Genomic DNA, 12,302 nt, shown 5'->3' on the forward strand with positions numbered 1-12,302 from the left:
TGAAAGCAGACATCCACCTCTCCCGGAAGTTCCAAGAATCTCCCACATATTGATAGTGGCTTCCTGATGCCCGCAAATTATACACAATATCCCGGAAATCGATTTTTTTGAGAGCAAGTGAGCGAGAGAGAAGTGGACAGAGAGAGAGAGAGAGAGAGAGAGAGAGAGAGAGAGGGAGTGTGACAGACGTAGCGAGAGAGTGACAGAGAGAGCATCCTGATTGGTCTCTCTTTGTGCTAAGTAGACCTATCAATTTTCTCTGTGGGTGGGCTTTACAGTCGACCTCTCTCTCTCTTTCATTGTCCATCAGTTCAGTTTAGTGTCCTGCAGCGCCATGGCAGAGTGTTCCAAAAAAAAACATAAAACGTACTTCACCCCAGAACACACTAAAGTGTACCCCTGCCTAATAGGGGTCAAAAATAATGACAGTGTTACTCGCTGCACTGTTTGCAACAGTGACTTTTCTATTGCCCATGGTGGGTTAAATGACTGTAAAAGACATGTTGACGTGAGTCCTGGATTATGTCTCAACTAACCTTGAAGGACTGGTGCCAAACTACAAAAGTTTGCCAGTTGATGAGTTCTGGGGGAAGCTGTCCAAAGTAAAATCTGTGAGCACAGGGCAGTTGAGATTAAAAGAGCTCTGCCAGTTGATGAAGCTGCTTTTGGTGCTGTCAAATTCTAATTGTGATGTAGAAAGGGCATTCAGCATGGTGCCTCACGTTAAAACAGATTTCAGAAGTCAGCTGTCTCAGAAAACACTTGTGAATCTGATGTCTTGCAAAATTAACAAATTCATTGACACAGACTGCTATGAGGTTGAGACCTCCCTGAAATGAGTTTTTGCAGGGTGGGATGACTGTGAAAGGGAAGGATTTATGGATTCTGGGCCTTGATGTTGGGGTCAAGGGAAGTACCTCAGGTCAATAATGGGGGCAAGTGGAGATTGTTGGGAAGTCTCATAAGCTGTACTTTAGACAATTGAAGCACGGAGGTAATATTCTAATAAAGTATTATGTGCTTCATCGAAGGTTATTATGGAATGTAAAAATTTACAGAGTAAGTGTTGTGTTAGTAGGGATAGATAATCACAGGGAATAGAGATTAAACATAAATGGCTCTTTTTCTGTCTGGCAGTGTATGCCACAGGGAAGAAGAAGGTGCATCTGCTGAATTTTCTGTTGACAAATTGATGCGAATGAAAAGAGCACATAAGGGGACTACACTAGTGGATAAAGATGTGCCAGACTGAACATAGTGTGGGGAAATGTAAACTGGTCTAGTGCTGCTTGAAAAGAATAAAGAATTTTATCTAAATGGCAAGAGACCATGGAGCTCTGAGGTGCAGAGGGATCTGGGTGTTCTTAGGCAATATTCAGAAAAGTCACATACACAGGTACTGCACGTAATTAGGAAAGCAAACAGAATATTATTGTTGAGTGAGTTGAATGCAAAGGTAAACATGTTATGGTTTGGTTATTTATTTAGAGATCCAGCACAGAACAGGCCTACCTGACCCAACAAGTCAGGACGTCCAGCAACCTACCTATTAACACCAGCTTAATCAGAGGACAATTTACAATGAGCAATTAACCTACTAATTGGAAGGTCTTTGGACTGTGGGAGGTAACTGAAGTGCCCAGAGAAATCCATGTGGTCACGAGGAGAAGATAATGCAAGATAAATGGAGTGGAGTGTAGTGTTGGCCTCCTTGTTTAAAGAAGGATTTGTCAGAGGCAGTTCGAAGGTTTAATAGAATAATTTTGTCTTAGGAGAAAATATTGAACGGGCTGGACTTGCAGGGGTGGAGATTAGAACAATGATTGAAGCACAAACATCCTGTGAGGTCGTAATGGAGTGGAGATGGAGGGGTTGTTTCCTCCTGTGGGAGAATATAAAACAAGAGATCACTATTTAAAAATAAGAGATGACTCACTAAAGATAAGGATGAAATGCATTTTTTTTTTGGATGTTCATGAATCTTTAGATCTCCCTTCCCCAAAGGGCAGTGGAAGCAGCCTTTGAATATTTTTGAGGCAGAGGCGGTTAGATTCTTAATAAACAAGGGAGCAAAAGTTTAGAATGGGTAGATGGGAAAGTGGAATTAAGGTTACAGCCATCTAGAACATAGAACAGTACAGCATAGGAACAAGGCCCTCAGTCCACAATGTTGTGCCGAGCCAATTAACTTAGTCGTCATATGGCCAACTAAGCTAATCTCTTCTGTCTGCACAATGCCCATATTCTTTCACTTTTCTCACATTCAAGTGCCTATAGAACTGTCTCTTGAAAATTCTTAATGTTTCTGCCTCCAACTCTACACCAGGCAATGCATTCCACACACCCACGACTCACTGTGCAAAAAACATGTCCTTCATATCTCCTTTGAAATTACCCTCTCTCACCATAAACAGATGGCCTCTGGTATTAGACATTTCAACCCTGTAAAAATTATACTCCGTCTACTCTAACTACCCCTCTCATAATCTTACAAATCTCCATCAGATCTCCCCTCAGTATCCACCACTCCAGAGAAAATAATCCATGTTTGTCCAACCTCTCGTTAAAGCACATGCCCTCTAATCCAGGCAATATCCTCTCTAAAGCCTTGACATCCTTTCATAATGGAGTGACCAGAACTGTCTGCAACACTCCAGATGTGGCTTAGAGTTTTATAAATCTGCAACATAACTTACTGATTTTTAACTGAAGCCTCAACCAATAAAAGCGAGCATGTTATATGCCTTTTCAATCAACCTATCAACTTGTGAAGCCACTTTCAGGGAATTATGAACTTGTACCCCAAGGTCCCTCTGCACATCAACATTGAAAAGGGTCTTGGCCTTAACACTGTACAATATCTTTATACTTGACCTACCAAGGTGCAGCATTCACACTTATTTGCATTAAATATCATCTACCATTTCTACCATTTCTCTGCTCATATCTGCAATTGATCTATATCCTGCTGTCAGACATCTACACTATCCACAACTCCACCAACCTTGATATCCTCTGCAGATTTACTAACCCACCCATCATCCAAGTCATTTATATACATCACAAACTGCAGAGGTCTCAGTACAGATCCCTGCAGAACACCATTAATCACAGAACTCCAGCTAGAACAAGTCCCTTTGAACTCTGCCCTCTGCTTTCTATGAAAAGCCAGTTCTCAGTCCAAACAGCCAGTTCAACATGGATCCCATGTATCTTAATCTTCTGGATGAGGGACCAGGTATCTTAATGTTCTTCATGAAGGACTTTGTCAAACGCCTTACTAAAATCCATGTAGACAACATCCACAGATCAACCTTGATCAAACATCTTCATCTCCTCTTCCATAAGTTTAATCAAGTTGGCAAGACATGACTTGTTCCGCAAAAAGCCATGCTGGCTCTTCCTAATTAGGCCATGGTTTTCCAAATGCTCATAAATCCTATCCCTAAGAATTCATTTCAGGGAATTCTTTACCACTCATGTGAGATTCCCGGTGTATAGTTTCCAGCATTATCCCTGTTTCCCTTCTGGAATAATGGAACAACATTAGCTACTTGCCAGTCCTCTGGAACCTCACCTGTAGCTAGAGAGGACATGAAGATATTGATCAAGGCCCCAGCAATCTTTTCTGTCGCTCCTTTCAATAACCTGGGGTAAATCTCATCAGGCCCTGGATAATTAGCCATCTCAATGCTGCTCACAGACTCAACACTACCTCCACCTTTCCCTCAACATTCCCTGGGCATATCACTATGCTTGGTACAGATCTTCCTATCCTCCACATCCTTCTCCTTGTTAAATACTGATGTAGAGTACACATTAAGACCCTCACTCACATCTTCAACATCCATGCAAATGTTCCCCTTTTCATCCTTGAGTGGCCCTACCCTCTCCTTTGTTATTTTCTTTCTCTTGATGTATGTATAGAATGCCCTGGGATTCCTTTTAATCCTACTAGCCAATCCTACGTGGCCCATCTTGGCTTTCCAAATTCTCTCCGAGTTCTTTTCTGACTTCTTTATAATCTTCCAGGGCTCTGTTTGACTTCAGCTTCCTAAGCTTTACATACTTTTTCATTTTCTTCTTGACTCAACTAATCACCTCTCTTCACACCCAAGGTGCTCTTATCTTGCCTTCCTATTGACTGGAATATACCTGTCCTGTACTCATGCAGTTAATCTTTAAACAGCCTCCACATGTCAGATATGTTTCCAGTTAACTCCCCCTAGCTCCTATCTAATTCTCATAATTTGCACTGCTTCAATTTAATACTCTCCTGCAAGGACCATACTTATTCTTATGTATAGCTATATTAAAAACTTAAGGAGTTGTGGTCACTATTTCTTAGCTGTTCACCCATTGAACAGTCTGTCACCTGGCCAAGCGTGTTACCCAACACGTGATCCACTACAGCACCGCCCGCCTTTTGTGGATCTAAGAAACACTCCTAGATACACCTAACAAATTCTGCCCCATCTAAACCTTTTGTACCAAGAACATCCCAGTTTATATTACGGAAATTGAAATCTCCGATGACATGGTAGAAAAGGGGAAAAAGTCCTGCTCTTCATCCTTTATACTCATTGCACAGGACCTCTTCCCCTTTTCTACCATGTCATTGGTGCCACTGTGCACCACAATCTCTGACTGCTCATCCTCCCCATCGATAATCTTCTGCAGCCAGCCCTGAATCCTAGCACCTGGGAGGCAACACACCATCCTGGTGTCTTTTTCTTGGCCACAGAATCTCCTGCCAACCCCCTGACTATCAAGTAGTCTATCACTATCACTCTGCCTGACTTGTCCCTTTTGTGCTGAGTCTCTGAGCTGGCCACAGTGTAACTGGCCCGGCTGCTGCTGTCCCTGACAGGTTATTCCCCCCAACAGTATCTGGAGGGGTATACTTGCTGCAGAGTGGAATGGCCACAGTGAACTTCGCATTGTCTGCTTACTCCTCTTGGTGGTCACCCATCTGCTACAGTATCTGAAGTCTGCACTCTGGGTGTGATCTGCTTAGTAAAAATTTAATCTAGGAGATTTCTAGCATCCTAGTGATCCTGAGTACATCCAGCTTCAACTCCAATTCCTTGACCTTGTCAGTCAGGAGCTGAAATTGGTGTTTTCCTGCAGATGTAATTATCAAGGGGACTGTTAGGTACCCTGAAATCCCAGGTCTTACAGGAGGATTTTTCCACTGCCTTAATACCATCCTGCTTATGCTGAATTAAGGGCAAAAGATTTATAGACACCAAAAAGAATCTTACCTGTTCTTACCTATCTCTCTGAAACCTTTGACTTACTCAGCCTCTTTGCACTGAGCTTGTTGTGCCTTTAGTTCTAGTTTCTTAAGCTTACATTTGGCAATCAAATAAATGATTCGAAACATATCTGGTCCCTTAGCCTCCACCTGTTCTTGTTAAACCCTGTTGAGCCAAAGCCCCCCACTCTAATCCTGGCCCACTCCAACAATGGCCATGATCAGTTCAACTATGACCCTTTTAAATGGCAGCTCTGGTATGAGGGGCCAGGCAGCTTACTCTGTTCCTAATCAGCATGATTGTCTTTGATCCAAGAAGCTTATCTAGCTCTTCACTATCAATGATTGTGTCACTTGTCCAGTAATCTCACTCCTCTTTTCCATTTATAACCCTTGATGAATAAAAGTAAGAAGTGAAAGTTTATTTTTACACAGAAGTTACAGGTGGTTGAAATAAAGATGTGATTGCTTTTGCGCATTGATTTTGGCTTGATATCTATGTCAGATCTATAATTTACATCAGGCTATTTATTAACCATATACAATAACATTAGGGTAGCAACCTTTGATTCATGGCTAAAATAAATTATGGCTTTCATTATTGTTTATTCACCTATACCTAATAGTTTCAAATATTTGTCTCTTGATGTTTTTTGATTGCATTCCATCTGATATATTTGGATGAGAAGTAACTTCAATAAAACCTATGTCGTGGAATTGGCGGTCTGTGGCAAAGGAATAAGACTCACCACAGGCCTCAAAAGGAAGTTGTCTGCAAATATATATGGAGTCCTGGAGGGTCCATTTCTCCAATTCTCTTATGACTTTCAATCTGCCAGCTTCTCTAAGGGATTTGTGTTATCCAGCAGTGGCAGTAGTCATCAATCTGCCAATCAGATAACAAGTGAGATAGTTCCTCTTTTATTCCTTTTATATTAAATATGTTAACATCTGAAGTGTACACATACATCAAAGTCGATGAAAATAGAAAAACCTTAATTTTTATTATTTTATAAATCACAGAGTTTTATCTAAGGGAATGATACTGTATTTGTAATGGTTTATAGGGATAGCCAAAAAACAGAATGCTGGAAGAACTCAACCAGTCAAGTACCATCTGTGGTAACAGAAGGTGTCTGATTCAGGATCTTAAACCGAAACACTCACTTACACCAAGCCTCCATTTTGGGTGAAGACCTTGCATCAGGACAACATCATTAATCTCTACAGATGCTGCCTGGCTCTCTGAGTTCTTCCAGCATTCTGTTTCCTGTTCCAGATGCCAGCATCTGCAGTTTCTTTTATCCCCAGGGTATGACAATTTGTTCGCAATGATCATGGGTTAATAATCCTGTTAAGTAGGCATACATAAAACACTATTGGAAAGTCATTTCTCCGATCAGATTCCTCCTTCTTCAGCCCTTTACGTTTTCTAGCTATCACCTCCCAGGTTCTGAATTCATTCCCCCTCCCCCACCCACCCACATTCACCCTCACCAGGTTTCACCTATTATCCGTCAGCATGTTCTCCTTCCTCTCCTTCCAACTTCTTACTCTGACTTCTCCCCCCTTCATTTCCAGTCCTGACAAAGGATCTCAGCCTGAAATGTTGACCATTTATTCCTCTCTGTAGATGCACCCTGACCTGCTGAGTTTCTCCTGCATTTTGTGCGTGATGCACTGTATTTCCAGCATCAGCAGAATCTCTTTTGTGCACCTCAGCAGTCCTGAGTCTGGGGGAGTGAGGATGATGGATACTGGGGTTCTGAAATCATCTTACTGGCAAGAGGGTGCAAAAATAAAACTCAAATATAAAGCAGCACTGAGCAATTAACGCCAAAGCAGACCTCCACTGCAATATGAGCGTCTGCCTCATCTTCAGTGTCTGACGCTGTCCACCAGGGTGAAAAGCAATTCCATCGATTGCCTACTGTAGCTTCTGTTCTGGGCTCTCCATGCATCAATATATCACACACAGACAGATGCTGGAAGTAATTTACCATTGCTTAGGATCTGCACAATTTACCTTATTGACGCCATAAGATAATGAGGAGCATAGACAGACTAGGCAGCCAATATCTGTTTCCCAGGGTTGAAATGTCTAATACCAATGGACATGTATTTAAAGTCAGAGGGTATGCTCAAAGGAAATATGCAGGGCAAGATTTTTTTTACACAGATAGTTGCAGGTGACAGAAATGCATTGCCAGGGGTGATAGTGCAGGCAAATGCAATAGTAACGTTTTAAAATCTCTTGCTAAGCATGTGAATATTGCAGGCAATGGAGGGATATTCATTGTGTAGGCAGAACAGATTAGTTTGGTGTTTAATTACCAGTTTATTAATTCAATAACACATGGGCCCAAGAGCCTGTTCTGTGCTGTACTGGTCCATGTTAAATAAGCAGTCACTCTCAATGATCTGTTTTCAGAATTCAATCATATGGCCCAGGGAAAATCCCATTGTGTGCTTACCCCCACCCCACCAAGCATCATCAGGATATTTTGTGGCTGTGAATTTATTTTTCTTTTGTCCCTGTTGGTCTGGTGTTTTTCCTACAGAAATATACAATAAAATGCCAATGCAGTAAAGTGAATGAAACATATTATGACCTTTTTGTGGAGCACACATATATATCAAAGGCAGTAAGGCAATTTTAAGGTAAGAAGACCAGTAACATAATACAGAGAGTATAGTTAGTGCTTTCTTTCCATATCCCTCAGCCCTAGCTTCACAGCTTTGCTACAATCTTTCAGACTATTATCTTCCCATAATTTTGCTTTCTCCTTCACTTTCATTTCATCTTTGTTGAATTCCTTGGCCTGGTCACCCCCACCCTGCCCATGCACAGCTCTCCTCTGCACCTTATTGTGTCTTTATTACTTTTGCCATTTCCCCTTGGACATCATTATCTCTTTCCCCCTGTATTCCAGTCTTGACAAAATGGTTTTCAGGATCGGACAACATGGAGCTCTCCTCAGTGCAGGCAGTATGTCATTTCTCATCCATGAAGCTAAAACCTTTATTGTCCGATGCATATAGAATATCTGTGAGTGCTGGGAAAAGGAGATAATTGTGAAAATCCACATCTGACAAAGGATCACAGGGAAAAAGAATGATTTTCCCACTTGCTGACCTGGGGTACTCATTCGGTATTGCGGACTATTTCAGAAGTGGATGCTTTGTTGTTTTCGTTCCCTCAGCTGAGCTGTCACTGGTGAGTCTGGAACTGCTAATACTGTCTTTGTATTCTCAGTTAAGGTAATGGGAGTTCAGCTGTCAACTACTTTCTGAAATGACTTCCAAAAATTGTGTATGCATTGTTGTAGATAAATATCTAATTTGCATTTATATAAAAAAAATTATGTTGCCTGTGGGAGGCCAGCAGATGAATACTAAACATCGATGCGGATGACTGGTATGTCAGTTCAAAACCTGCTTAGCTGCCAGTTGTGTACAAGCAATGAATTGATATATGAAGCCCTCTTCTGGTAACTCACCATCCCTTCTCTTGGCAGGCTTATTTCAGAAAGTTATTTCATGTACCATGCCTCTACTAAATGGCAACGAAAATAAGGGCTGGAACTTACTAATGTTTAGTAATGTTTTAAGCTAACAGCTTACTGTGCACGGCCATAAGCAGGTTGCATCTGAAGCTTTGTTGTTCAATGTTCCCTCAAGCAGGAAAAGCACACTGCCAACTTGCTCTCTGCATTGAACTGTATAGCCCACAGGCAACACCTATAAATACATAGAAAATTAAGACTACTTACAAGGCACAAATGGTCAGGTTGAAATTATTAATCCATTGTCAGGAGTACAGTGTGAGGGTGTTATAGCTCTTGCTTTCAGTAGGCCGTTCACTTGTTTGTACAGCTGCCAAACAATCCTAGACCAGATATGGGTCAGAAAGCTCAGGTTACTTGTTACATGTCTGACATGCCAAAAAAATGAAAGTGTGCCAATTTTGTTTTACTTTCTTGAAGATCTTCCCTTTTGTGTTTTACTATTAGATCCAACACTTAAATGTCATGCTGTGAGGAATGCTCACTGAGAGTTATTTCACTTTGTAGGTGTAAATGTGAGGACACGTCCCTCCGAACCCCTCACACTAATTCACAGATGGCTAGATTTGTATCATATTAATAGATGCCTTGAAGTGAATTTGCTCCCTCATGTAGATAAATGTTTCTTCTGCAGAAAAATTATACCTTCTGGTAGGAAATTTGCAAGGCCTTCTTGTTAATTTTATAAGATAATTCTAGACAATTCAAAAAGGTTAGTATATGGTACTGAAATGAAATGCATTGTTGCATCCATCAATGTTGCTTGGAACTAGTGTGCTGGGATTAAGTGAGAGGTTCGGTTTACTATATCCTTGCTCTACACTATCCTAATGAAACAATTCAATTTTGAGGAGTTTCACCCCATTAGTTTGTAAATAAATAATTAAGGAGCACATGAGAAACATGTATTTCTGTGTTCTATAAATATAGGATGCAGGGGAAGGCATGGTAGTTATTGAAACAGTGTGCAATTAATTTTGGATTGCTTTTTGAAGTAGCTGGTACAAATATAATAGTCTGAATGAAAAATTGGTTTTATTACAGTTCCTTGCACTGAGGTACAGTGAAAAAGATTGTTTTATATGCCATCCGTACAGATCATTTTATTACTGCAGTGCGTTGAGTTAGAACAAAGTTCAAAGTAAATTTGATTATCAAGGTGTGTATGTGTCACCATATACTACATTGAGATTAATTTTCTTGTAATAAACAATAACAGAAAGCATAATAAAGTGTTGGGGTTATAGAGGAAGTGCAGTGCAAGCATACAATAAGGTGCAAGGCTACAACAAAGTAGGTATGAGATCAAAATTTCATCTTATCATACTGGGGGGCCATTGAATAGTCTTACAACAGCGGGATTGAAGCTGTCCTTGAGCCTGGTGGTATAAGCTTTCAGGCTTTTGTATCCTTCTGTGCTATCTGTATGAAGCTTTCAATTAATTTTCGTCTTCATTGCTGGGTAAATGTTGCAGTTAGGATGAGCTTCTGAGATAACATATCACTGTTGGTGGCAGCTGGAAAAGCAGCCATTGTGTCTGTTTCCAGGAATTTGCATGTTACAATCTAAACATTAGATCAGATGATCACTATTCACAGTGGCAATTTCTTTACTGCTGGAGCTTATCACACACAGATGTTCAAGATAAACTGAGTTTGTATTCATGTTACGTGTACTAATGTGCCATTAGTTTGTTTATCCAGCAATAGTAATGATGACACTCTAACTCTGAATTAGAATTAGAGCAATGTGAATTCATCTTGTCAATACTAACTTGAAATTGCTTTACTTGAACAGATTGGTTTTCATTTTTACATATTTATGAGTGAACATTTATACTATTTGTATGATTTCTTCTGTTTATTATTTTAATGGAGACCTTAGCAAATTTAAAATAAATTCATGAATATTTCCATTGAATAACGGACGGGAGGATGTCATACAAATCTGTCACATCTGTTAGTGTGATCAACAGGCATTTCTTGGTTTATTAGTATGTTGTAGGATTTCCAAATCACAATTACAAATGTGTTCTTGCTCTTTTTAAAACTTGTTCAATTTCTCATGGAGCACCTTGTTAGAACTGAGAATGCGAGCAGTTAATAAACAGCTGCTATATGAATGCATTTATAAAGTGAAGTTTGTGAAGGAGGCTGAAGCAGATGGAGCAGATGTGTGTGAGGATGACAGAGCTAATTAAATCCACAGCTGCCCCTACTAGATTGGAAAGCTAGGGGATCTCTGAAGGGTGGAACACAAGCATGCAAAGATTGTTTTTAAAAGATAGTGTCACATATATTACCAAACCACTTGGAAGTAGGCATGGAAGTTAGACACTTCAAACTAGGTTGATCTTTAAAGGATAGAGTCAAAGTCCAAAAACACTTCAGGTTTAAAATCCTCATCAATTTTTTAAGTCTCTTCACTGTCCCTCCTCAACCTTTGCCTATGATGTCTTCTAGTTCAAGAGTTCCCTGTGGGCTCCTTTTCTTTAACTTGGAGCTTCTGTGCATTCCTGTTTTCCTTCACTCCTCATTCCCAGCCATCTCTTAAACTGGAACCTCCACATGAACCTTCTTTATCTCCTCACTTTTCTTCCCTCTTTCAAGTCATTCCTTAAGTTCCTTGATCAAATTTTTGATCACCAATCCTGGAATCTCCTTATGCAGTTTGTGCCAATGTTTGAGTGTTGTGCTTCTGCCAAGCACCTGGGAGATCTGTTAAAAGAACCATGTAACTGTAATCTAGTAATGTTGCTGGAACTGGACAAGCATTTACAATAGAATTTTAACAGAAGGATTTGACAGCTCTCTTGGTGGGAAAGGCATAACAAGCCACAAGCGTCTGCCAGCAGCCATTCGTGACACTTGGAAAAACAAATGATTTCTGGGAGGCAGTAAGATAAAGAATCAACCCAAGGGAGCATTTATCTTTTTACAAGGGGAAAGCAAGAATCTGCCATCTTCAATATAGAACTACCATGCAGTTTCTGAACACTTCAACTCTGATCATGCTCAGAGACAGGAATAGAGTTAGAAGTGGAAATGTGCCCTAATGATTGGAGGGGGAGGAATAAACTGTTTTACAATAGTTGAGTGCTAAGGGGGAAGCAAAGGAAAATGAGTCCCCTACCAGACTCTATTTCAGTTAGGTGGAAAGAAGACGTGAATTTCAACACTTCGGTTTTCCATCATTTTCTACTGCTAAATTTTTGTTATTCAACTTGGTTTCTATCCTCCGCATACATAAATATCTGTTTATTTGAGCCTGTAAATACTTTTGTGCTATCTGTTTCACATATTTTGGAGACATGAGATATCAACCTTCAGGAGGCCCAGGAGAATGCTTCATGGCTCTTGGTTTCACTTTCCTATATTTTCATTCATTTCCCATGACCAGAGGGTTGAACCAGCATTGGAATTCATTCCAATCATCTATTACAGCTTTGGCACTGCCCTGGAATCTCAGCAAGATGGCT

This window comes from Mobula hypostoma, chromosome 1 (assembly GCF_963921235.1).
Source record: "Mobula hypostoma chromosome 1, sMobHyp1.1, whole genome shotgun sequence".
NCBI classification, from domain to species: domain Eukaryota; kingdom Metazoa; phylum Chordata; class Chondrichthyes; order Myliobatiformes; family Myliobatidae; genus Mobula; species Mobula hypostoma.